This window comes from Panthera leo, chromosome B3 (assembly GCF_018350215.1).
Source record: "Panthera leo isolate Ple1 chromosome B3, P.leo_Ple1_pat1.1, whole genome shotgun sequence".
NCBI lineage: Eukaryota > Metazoa > Chordata > Mammalia > Carnivora > Felidae > Panthera > Panthera leo.
The window spans coordinates 96085693-96097760 of NC_056684.1; the positions used below are offsets into that span (position 1 = coordinate 96085693).

Here is a 12068-nt window from a genome sequence, read left to right on the forward strand (position 1 = left end):
TGGTGCATTTGTTTATAAAGTGAAGTGATAGGACTTTACAGGATTGTTTCCAGGAATTCTGTCACGATTACTGCAGTACACAGGCCCCACAAGTACACCAGGATATAGAGTCTACTGTCTTGTAGCTCTGTCTGAAAATTATACAACATCATCTTATTACTATACTTGTTTGTGAAATATTTATAATGTCATGCTCATGGGAACATTGAATATTGTGTACTTTAAAAATAACATGATTTGCAAGCAGTTTCAGAGTTGTTTATTCTTAATCCAAAAACATAATTTCCATATTATGGAAATTCACTACGTGCAATTTTGGATTTTTATTTTTGCAGATAATCACGGATAGTTAAGAATAAACAGATTTTTGCCTTCCAAATGACCATGTTGGTAATATATCTGAAAGTATATATTCCAGTGTACCATTTTCTTCTTCAACATAGATTTTCAGCAAATCTGTCAACCTGAAATTCCTATTTCACTTTTGAGTACAATTTTCATTCTTTTATATTTGGATCAAAAATTGCATTTTGGAGTAGTGGGGGCAGTGGCAAAATGTTGGCTGCCAGAGCGTTTAGCCTAATTGGCAGGCAAGCAATTCCCACCTCAGTGTGTACGAGCACACATGGAAGTGTCCGGAAGAGTGAAGACTATGCTTTCCCCCGAGCTATGCCCACCAGCTATCTCTGCCTGACACACCTGCATCAAGAACCTCTATGCCAAACTAGAAGATAAAGTTATGGATAAAGAGGAAGCTGAAAGAAAGAGAGATAAAAAAATCCAGGAGTATGAGGGGAAAATTAGAGAACTAAGTGATACACTAAAAAAAAATAATATACGCATAATTGGTATCCCAGAGGAGGAAGAGAGAGGGAAAGGTGCTGAAGGGGTACTTGAACAAATTATAGCTGAGAACTTCCCTGAACTGGGGAAGGAAAAAGGCATTGAAATCCAAGAGGCACAGAGAACTCCCTTCAGACGTAACTTGAATCTATCTTCTGGACGACATATCATAGTGAAACTGGCAAAATACAAGGATAAAGAGAAAATTCTGAAAGCAGCAAGGGATAAACGTGCCCTCACATATAAAGGGAGACCTATAAGACTCGTGACTGATCTCTCCTTTGAAACTTGGCAGGCCAGAAAGGCTTGGCACGATATCTTCAGTGTGCAAAACAGAAAAAATATGCAGCCGAGAATCCTTTATCCAGCAAGTCTGTCATTTAGAATAGAAGGAGAGATAAAGGTCTTCCCAAACAAACAAATACTGAAGGAATTTGTCACCACGAAACCAACCCTACAAGAGATCCTAAGGGGGATCCTGTGAGACAAAGTACCAGAGACATCACTACAAGCATAAAACATACAGACATCACAATGACTCTAAACCCATATCTTTCTATAATAACACTGAATGTAAATGGATTAAATGCGCCAACTAAAAGACATAGGGTATCAGAATGGATAAAAAAACAAGACCCATCTATTTGCTGTCTACAAGAGACTCATTTTAGATCTGAGGACACCTTTAGATTGAGAGTGAGGGGATGGAGAACTATCTATCATGCTCCTGGAAGCCAAAAGAAAGCTGGAGTAGCCATACTTATATCAGACAAACTAGACTTTAAATTAAAGGCTGTAACAAGAGATGAAGAAGGGCATTATATAATAATCACAGGGTCTATCCACCAGGAAGAGCTAACTATTATAAATGTCTATGCGCCAAATACCCGAGCCCCCAGATATATAAAACAATTACTCATAAACATAAGCAACCTTATTGATAAGAATGTGGTCATTGCAGGGGACTTTAACACCCCACTTACAGAAATGGATAGATCATCTAGACACACAGTCAATAAAGAAACAAGGGCCCTGAATGATACATTGGATCAGATGGACTTGACAGATATATTTAGAACTCTGCATCCCAAAGCAACAGAATATACTTTCTTCTCGAGTGCACATGGAACATTCTCCAAGATAGATCATATACTGGGTCACAAAACAGCCCTTCATAAGTTTACAAGAATTGAAATTATACCATGCATACTTTCAGACCACAATGCTATGAAGCTTGAAATCAACCACAGGAAAAAGTCTGGAAAACCTCCAAAAGCATGGAGGTTAAAGAACACCCTACTAACGAATGAGTGGGTCAACCAGGCAATTAGAGAAGAAATTAAAATATATATGGAAACAAACGAAAATGAAAATACAACAATCCAAACGCTTTGGGATGCAGCGAAGGCAGTCCTGAGAGGAAAATACATTGCAATCCAGGCCTATCTCAAGAAACAAGAGAAATCCCAAATACAAAATCTAACAGCACACCTAAAGGAAATAGAAGCAGAACAGCAAAGACAGCCTAAACCCAGCAGAAGAAGAGAAATAATAAAGATCAGAGCAGAAATAAACAATATAGAATCTAAAAAAACTGTAGAGCAGATCAACGAAACCAAGAGTTGGTTTTTTGAAAAAATAAACAAAATTGACAAACCTCTAGCCAGGCTTCTCAAAAAGAAAAGGGAGATGACCCAAATAGATCAAATCATGAATGAAAATGGAATGATTACAACCAATCCCTCAGAGATACAAACAATTATCAGGGAATACTATGAAAAATTATATGCCAGCAAATTGGACAACCTGGAAGAAATGGACAAATTTCTAAACACCCACACTCTTCCAAAACTCAATCAGGAGGAAATAGAAAGCTTGAACAGACCCATAACCAGCGAAGAAATCGAATCGGTTATCAAAAATCTCCCAACAAATAAGAGTCCAGGACCAGATGGCTTCCCAGGGGAGTTCTACCAGACGTTTAAAGCAGAGATAATACCTATCCTTCTCAAGCTATTCCAAGAAATAGAAAGGGAAGGAAAACTTCCAGACTCATTCTATGAAGCCAGTATTACTTTGATTCCTAAACCAGACAGAGACCCAGTAAAAAAAGAGAACTACAGGCCAATATCCCTGATGAATATGGATGCAAAAATTCTCAATAAGATACTAGCAAATCGAATTCAACAGCATATAAAAAGAATTATTCACCATGATCAAGTGGGATTCATTCCTGGGATGCAGGGCTGGTTCAACATTCGCAAATCGATCAACGTGATACATCACATTAACAAAAAAAAAGAGAAGAACCATATGATCCTGTCAATCGATGCAGAAAAGGCCTTTGACAAAATCCAGCACCCTTTCTTAATAAAAACCCTTGAGAAAGTCGGGATAGAAGGAACATACTTAAAGATCATAAAGGCCATTTATGAAAAGCCCACAGCTAACATCATCCTCAACAGGGAAAAACTGAGAGCTTTTTCCCTGAGATCAGGAACACGACAGGGATGCCCACTCTCACCGCTGTTGTTTAACATAGTGCTGGAAGTTCTAGCATCAGCAATCAGACAACAAAAGGAAATCAAAGGCATCCAAATTGGCAAAGATGAAGTCAAGCTTTCGCTTTTTGCAGATGACATGATATTATACATGGAAAATCCGATAGACTCCACCAAAAGTCTGCTAGAACTGATACATGAATTCAGCAAAGTTGCAGGATACAAAATCAATGTGCAGAAATCAGTTGCATTCTTATACACTAACAATGAAGCAACAGAAAGACAAATGAAGAAACTGATCCCATTCACAATTGCACCAAGAAGCATAAAATACCTAGGAATAAATCTAACCAAAGATGTAAAAGATCTGTATGCTGAAAACTATAGAAAGCTTATGCAGGTAATTGAAGAAGATATAAAGAAATGGAAAGACATTCCCTGCTCATGGATTGGAAGAATAAATATTGTCAAAATGTCAATACTACCCAAAGCTATCTACACATTCAATGCAATCCCAATCAAAATTGCACCAGCATTCTTCTCGAAACTAGAACGAGCAATCCTAAAATTCATATGGAACCACAAAAGGCCCCGAATAGCCAAAGTAATTTTGAAGAAGAAGACCAAAGCAGGAGGCATCACAATCCCAGACTTTAGCCTCTACTACAAAGCTGTCATCATCAAGACAGCATGGTATTGGCATAAAAACAGACACATAGACCAATGGAATAGAATAGAAACCCCAGAACTAGACCCACAAACGTATGGCCAACTCATCTTTGACAAAGCAGGAAAGAACATCCAATGGAAAAAAGACAGTCTCTTTAACAAATGGTGCTGGGAGAACTGGACAGCAACATGCAGAAGGTTGAAACTAGACCACTTTCTCACACCATTCACAAAAATAAACTCAAAATGGATAAAGGACCTGAATGTGAGACAGGAAACCATCAAAACCTTAGAGGAGAAAGCAGGAAAAGACCTCTCTGACCTCAGCCGTAGCAATCTCTTACTCGGCACATCCCCAAAGGCAAGGGAATTAAAAGCAAAAGTGAATTACTGGGACCTTATGAAGATAAAAAGCTTCTGCACAGCAAAGGAAACAACCAACAAAACTAAAAGGCAACCAACGGAATGGGAAAAGATATTTGCAAATGACACATCGGACAAAGGGCTAGTATCCAAAATCTATAAAGAGCTCACCAAACTCCACACCCGAAAAACAAATAACCCAGTGAAGAAATGGGCAGAAAACATGAATAGACACTTCTCTAAAGAAGACATCCGGATGGCCAACAGGCACATGAAAAGATGTTCAACGTCGCTCCTTATCAGGGAAATACAAATCAAAACCACACTCAGATACCACCTCACGCCAGTCAGAGTGGCCAAAATGAAGAAATCAGGAGACTATAGATGCTGGAGAGGATGTGGAGAAACAGGAACCCTCTTGCACTGTTGGTGGGAATGCAAATTGGTGCAGCCGCTCTGGAAAGCAGTGTGGAGGTTCCTCAGAAAATTAAAAATAGACCTACCCTATGACCCAGCAATAGCACTGCTAGGAATTTATCCAAGGGATACAGGAGTACTGATGCATAGGGGCACCTGTACCCCAATGTTTATAGCGGCACTCTCAACAATAGCCAAATTATGGAAAGAGCCTAAATGTCCATCAACTGATGAATGGATAAAGAAATTGTGGTTTATATACACAATGGAATACTACGTGGCAATGAGAAAAAATGAAATATGGCCTTTTGTAGCAACGTGGATGGAACTGGAGAGTGTGATGCTAAGTGAAATAAGCCATACAGAGAAAGACAGATACCATATGGTTTCACTCTTATGTGGATCCTGAGAAACATAACAGAAACCCATGGGGGAGGGGAAGGAAAAAAAAAAAAAAGAGGTTAGAGTGGGAGAGAGCCAAAGCATTAGAGACTGTTAAAAACTGAGAACAAACTGAGGGTTGATGGGGGGTGGGAGGGAGGGCAGGGTGGGTGATGGGTATCGAGGAGGGCACCTCTTGGGATGAGCACTGGGTGTTGTATGGAAACCAATTTGACAGTAAATTTCATATATTAAAAAAGAAAAAAAAAAAAAGAAAAAAAAAAAGAACCTCTCTGCCAGCCAGTGAAAGGGCGGGCGTACGCCGGCCGACTCCATCTTGTTCTGTGTCCTCCACCTTGAGTGACTATGTCCCCGACAGGACCCCTTTTCCGGGAAAATCGCAGAAACCTAGACCACGCCTCCTCCCCTTGAGTATCAACCTCCCGCTCACCGGTTCAAACTTCCCGATCAAAACACGCCCAGCGACCTGCGTAACAGGACTCCGACCCTTCCCCAGCCAATCAGCTGAGGCCACAGCCATTACCTCACCAACTGCCCCTAGACCCCTATAAAACCTTTGTGCTTTTGAAACTCGCTCTCTCTCCCCAGTATCTCACCGATGCGTCGTGCAGGTAGGGGATTGAGCTCGAGCTAGCTCGAATAAAGGCTCTTTTGCTTTTGCATTGGACTCGGCTCCCTGGTGGTCTTTGGGGATCATGAATTCTGGGCATAACACCAGAAGGCCTTGAATGAGAAGAGGGCTCCCTGGAGCAGCCTCTCCCTTAATGAAAAAGTTGAATTGTATCACATTCAGTTCAACATGAGATTTGCTGAAATGAACAGGAGCAGGAAGGAGCTGAAGACCACCATGGGCACCGCCATGTTCTTCAAAGGCTTTGACTGATCTCATTCCCATCTGGTAGAAGCACTATGTTGTAGGATATCATCCACACACCTTTGAAGAGGAGTGGGTGGCCAAACAGACCAAGAGGATACTCGACATGAAGGTCAGGCTGATGCAGGGCTTCTCAGCTGAGTGGGACAACGACAAGAATCAGTGGAAGAAATAGGAGCCTGTCACTCACCCATCTGAGCTTCACCATGTTCTGCCACCTCTGTGCAGCTCAGTGTATTTACTGGAAACTGTTACATTGCAGAACCACTGCTGATAAGTGAGCAGTTCATGTGGGGAAAAAATTGCACTTTGATTTCTGTGTAACTCTGAATAAATGTCTCTCTTGGGTAACAGACCAGACTACATATGTTTGATCCACTCATCTTTTCTAGAAAACACATATCACTTCTCCATATGGATGTTGTAAGGAAGTTGATGTTTCCATAACTTTTACTAGTTTTCTCATTTGTTGATCTTGTTTCCTGTGAAAACCGTCTGGTGTGGTCTTTTCTTTTTCAACACCCTCCTAAAATTTATTTATTTCGTATTTAATTTTCACTTTCATGCATTCCTGTATCTATTTTAATATTACTTTACTCTTATGTCTGCATATACAGGATGCTTTTATGTTTGAAGCATCCTTTAAAAAATCATTTATTAAGGGGCGCCTGGGTGGCTCAGTCAGTTGAGCGTCTGACTTCAGCTTAGGTCATGATCTCACAGTTTGTGAGTCTGGGCCCACGTGGGGCTCTGTGCTGGCAGCTCAGAGCCTGGAGCCTCCTCCGGATTCTTCCGCCGCTCATGCTCTCTCTCTCCTTCAAAAATAAATAACCATTAAAAATTTTAAAAAAAATTAAAAATCATTTATTCAGACAGAACTGGAAGGGCAAGAGAAATTTGAGCCTACCATAGGACTTACTTTCTGATATCCACAGTGGCTTTGAATAACAGTTCCACAGTGGCTTTCATGTTATTCCTTTTTATTCTCTGTTGCTACAACTGATGTTTTAGAATAACTGTTATTTCTCTTAGGCCTCTGATAGGATTCAGCTGCACTAATTTACAAATACAAAAAAAAAAAAAAGGACATTTTTAGGGATTTTCAGTGCAGATTCCAAACATGTCTGGAGTTGAACACGGGAAAGTATGTGAAAGGCCCTAGATAAGATGGAATCTGAAATAACTTTACTTACCTTTTTTATATGAATCAACTTTAATGATCATAGCTCATTAATAGGAGGGAATAACATTATAATAGTTCAGCATATAAGTGTCTGTCAGATTTTCCTCTTTTCAACTGGACCTTCTGATATGGTAAGCATACATTCTCTTAGATTCTGTCTTAAGATCAATAAAAGGTAGCCTCTCTGTTCCTAGGTTCACAAAATGATTAGATGTCCTTAATGTGAATGTCCTCAGCAATTGGACCTCCTCCAACTTGATACTAACTCCAAGCATTTCTTGCACTTACTCTCCATTTATTCCCAACACTTAAACCAAGCTAATTTCATCCATAGGAAGTTCTTGCTTCAAAAACAGCTAAGAAGATGTACATATGGCAAACAAGCATGTGAAAAGATGATCAGCAATTTAAATAATGACATACCGCTGAGTACCTATTAGATTGGCTAAAATCCAAAACACTGACAATAGCAACCGCTGATGAGATTGGGGAAAACAGGGACTCACATTCACAGTTGGTAGGAATGTAAGATGATACAGCCACTTTGGAAAACAGTGTGGCAGTTTCTATAAAACTAAACATACGGTTACCATATGATCCACCATCATGCTCCTTGTTATTTACCCAAAGGGGATAAAACCTTACATCTACAAAAAAACACGCACATGGATGTTTGTAGCAGCTTTATTCATAGTTGCCAAAACTTGAAAGCAAACCAAGTTGTCTTTCAGTAGGCGAATGGATAAACTGGTGTATCCAGACAATGGAATATTATTCAGCACTAAAAAGAAATGAGCTATCAAGCCACAAAAAGCCATGGTGAAAATTTAACTGCATATTACTAAGTAAAAGAAGTCAATCTGAAAAGACTACTGTCTTTAAGATTCTAACTATATAAATAACTATATATATAGTATTACAATATAATAATATATTATATATAATATATATAAATAACTATAACTATATAAATACATCTTGTAAAACCTAATTATATTATATATAAATATATTTAAAGTTTCTTTATTTTGAGAGAAAGAGAGAGAGAGCAAGCAGGGGAGGGTCAGAGAGAGAGGGTGAGAGAGAGAATCCCAAGCAGGCTCCACACTGTCAGTGCAGACTGCTATACAGGGCTCGATCTCATAAAACGTGAGATCATGACCTGAGCCGAGATCAAGGGATGCCTAACCAACTGAACCACCTAGACCCCAAACCTGATACATTTTAAATCATCACAAGGCATTGTAAACTTTTTAAAAATCAAAGTTAATTTTGGTTAAATTAAATTTAACATTTAATTATTTCACCTAGAACATCCGGTTGGAAGTCTGATTGCTTGACTGCACCCAGTTTCAGTTTTTTGTTTTTGTTTTTGTTTTTTTTACCATCAGCAGTGTTTTATTATATGCAATGTTAGGGGGTTTTTTTGTCAGCAGAAACTAGAGCATGAAACTGCTTCAAACCCTTCTCTCCATTTATCTCTAATGTGTTCTAGGTACTGTGTTAATTGGTAGGTGTTCCTTGTTTTGGAAAAGATGGGTTTGGGATGAGAATGGGATGCTTGAGGAGTTTAGCTCACATTGGCTGAAGACAGAACCACTTCCTGTCCCATGAATGCTTCAATTACTTTTCATCTTGATCCCTACAGGTCTTCAAATTTTCCAAAGATTTTTCTTTTCAAATTTTTCTCCACTGTTGAAGAAATGATAAGCTAGGTGTATCCCAGTGGGAGATGTGGACACAGAAAACCTTCTGTCACTGATGTCTTTTGAGTGAGAAAGGGTCTTAAAAATCAAGTCGTGCAGGGAATGGTGAGATCACATTTCAACCCTCTGCTGTCCCGCCTCCCACCTATGTAATTTTTATTTTTTTTAATTTAATTTATTTTTAAATTTACATCCAAGTTAACATAGAGTGCAACAGTGATTTCAGGAGTAGATTCCTTAGTGGCCCTTACCCATTTAGCCCATCCCCCCTCCCACAACCCCTCCAGTAACACTCTGTTTGTTCTCCATATTTGAGTCCCATGTTTTGTCCCCCTCCCTGTTTTTATATAATTTTTGCTTCCCTTCCCTTATGTTCATCTGTTTTGTATCTTAAAGTCTTCATATGAGTGAAGTCGTATGATATTTGTCTTTGTCTGACTAATTTCACTTAGCATAATAACCTCCAGCTCCATCCACGTAGATGCAAATGGCAAGATTTCATTCTTTTTGATTGCCAAATAATACTCTATTGTGTATGTATACATACATATATATATGTATATATATGTATGTATATATATATGTACATATATATGTGTATATATATATATACATATATATATGTATATATATGTATTTATATATATATGTACATATATATGTGTATATACATATATATATATATATATATATATATATACACCACATCTTCTTTATCCATTCATGCATCGATGGACATTTGGGCTCTTTCCATACTTTGGCTATTGTTGATAGTGATGCTATAAACATAAGATGCATGTGCCCCTTAGAAACAGCACACCTGTATCCCATAGAAAATACCTAGTAGTGCAATTGCTGGGTCATAAGGTAGTTCTATTTTTAATTTTTTGAGGAATCTCCATACTGTCTTCCAGAGTGGCTGCACCAGTTTGCATTCCCACCTGCAGTGCAAAAGAGATCCTCTTTCTCAGCATCCTCACCAACATCTGTTGTTGCCTGAGTTGTTAGTGTTAGCCATTGTGACAGGTGTAAGGTGGTATCTCATTGTGGTTTTGATTTGTTTTTCCTGGATGATGAGTGATGTTGAGCATTTTTTCATGTGTCAGTTGGCCATCTGGATGTCTTCTTTGGAGAAGTGTCTATTCAAGTCTTTTGCCCATTTCTTCACTGGATTATTTGTTTTTCGGGTGTTGAGTTTGATAAGTTCTTTATACATTTTGGATCCTAACCCTTTATCTGACATGTCATTTGCAAATATCTTCTCCCATTCTGTCAGTTGCCTTTTAGTTTTATTGATTGTTTGCTGTGCAGAAGCTTTTTATTTTGACGAGGTCCCAATAGTTCATTTTTGCTTTTGTTTCCCTTGCCTCTGGAGACATGTAGAGTAAGAAGTTGCTGCGACCAAGGTCAAAGAGGTTTTTGCCTGCTTTCTCCTTGAGGATTTTGATGGCTTCCTGTCTTACATTGAGGCCTTTCTTTATTCTTGTGTATGGTTTAAGAAAGTTGTCCAAGTTCATTTTTCTGCATGTCACTGTCCAGTTTTGCCAGCACCACTTGCAAGAAAGACTGTCTTTATTCCATTGGATATTCTTTCCTGCTTTGTCAAAGATTAGTTGGCCATACTATTGTGGATTCATTTCTGGGTTCTATTTTTTGTTCCATTGATCTGAGTGTCTGTTTTTGTGCCAGTACCTTACTGTCTTGATGATTACAGCTTTGTAATACATCTTGAAGTCTGGAATTGTAATGCCTTCAGGTATGGTTTTCTTCTTCAAGATTGCATTGACTCTTCGTAGTCTTTTCTGGTTCCATACAAATGTTAGGATTGTTATAGCTCTGCGAAGAATGATGGTGTTATTTTGATAGGGATTGCAATGAATATGTAGATTTCTTTGGGTAGTAGTGACATTTTAACAATATTTGTTCTTCCTGTCCAGAAGCATGGAATATTTTTCCATTTTTTTGTGTTTTCTTCAATTTCTTTCATAAGCTTTCTACAGTTTTCAGTGTATAGATTTTTCACCTCTTTGGTTAGATTTATTCCTAGGTATTTTATGGTTTTTGGTGCAATTGTAAACGGAATCAATTCCTTGATTTCTTTTTCTGTTGCTTCATTGTTGATATAGAGGAATGCAATTGATTTCTGTGCACTAATTTTATATCCGGCAACTTTGCTGATTTCATGGATCAGTTCTAGCAGTTTTTTGGTGGAATCTTTTGGGTTTTCCATATAGAGTATCATGTCATCTGTGAAGAATGAAAGTTTGACCTCCTCCTGGCCACTTTGGATGCCTTTTATTTTTTACATTGTCTGATTGCAGAGGCTAGGACTTCCAATACTATGTTGAATAAAAGTGGTGAGAGTGGACATCCCTGTCTTGTTTCTGACCTTAGGGGGAATGCTCTCATTTTTTCCCCGTTGAGGGTGATATTAGTGTTGGGTCATTCATATACGGCTTTTATGATCTTAAGGTATGCCCCTTCTATCCCTACTTTCTTGAGGGTTTTTATCAAGAAAGGATGCTGTATTTTGTCAAATGCTTTCTCTGCATCTTTTGAGAGGATCATGTGGTCCTTGTCCTTTCTTTTATTGATTTGATGAGTCACATTGATTGTTTTGCAGATATTGAACCAGCCCTGCATCCCAGATATAAGTCCCACTTGGTCATGGTGAATAATTTTTTTAATGTATTGTTAGATCCGTTTGGCTAACATCTTGTTGAGGATTTTGGCATCCATGTTCATCAGAGAAATTGGTCTATAGTACTCCTTTTTAGTAGGGTCTCTGTCTGGTTTTGGAATCAAGGTAATGCTGGCTTCATAGAAGGAGTTTGGAACTTTTACTTCCATTTCTATTTTTTGGAACACCTTCAAGAGAATAAGTGTTAACTCTTCTTTAAATGTTTAGTATAATTCGCCTGGAAAGTCATCTGGTCCTGGACGCTGGTTTTTAGGGAGATTTTTGATTACTAATTCAATTTCTTTACTGGTTATGGGTCTGTTCAAATTTTATATTTCTTCATGTTTCAGTTTTGGTAGTGTATATGTTTCTAGGAATTTGTCCATTTCTTCCAGATTGCCAATTTTATTGACATATAATTGCTTATAAT

General features: G+C 38.4%; 1 pseudogene; it reads left to right on the forward strand.

Annotated features, from left to right (window-relative positions):
• Positions 1 to 386: 386 nt before the first annotated feature.
• Positions 387 to 6337, forward strand: LOC122221317 (annotated as a pseudogene).
• Positions 6338 to 12068: the final 5731 nt, after the last annotated feature.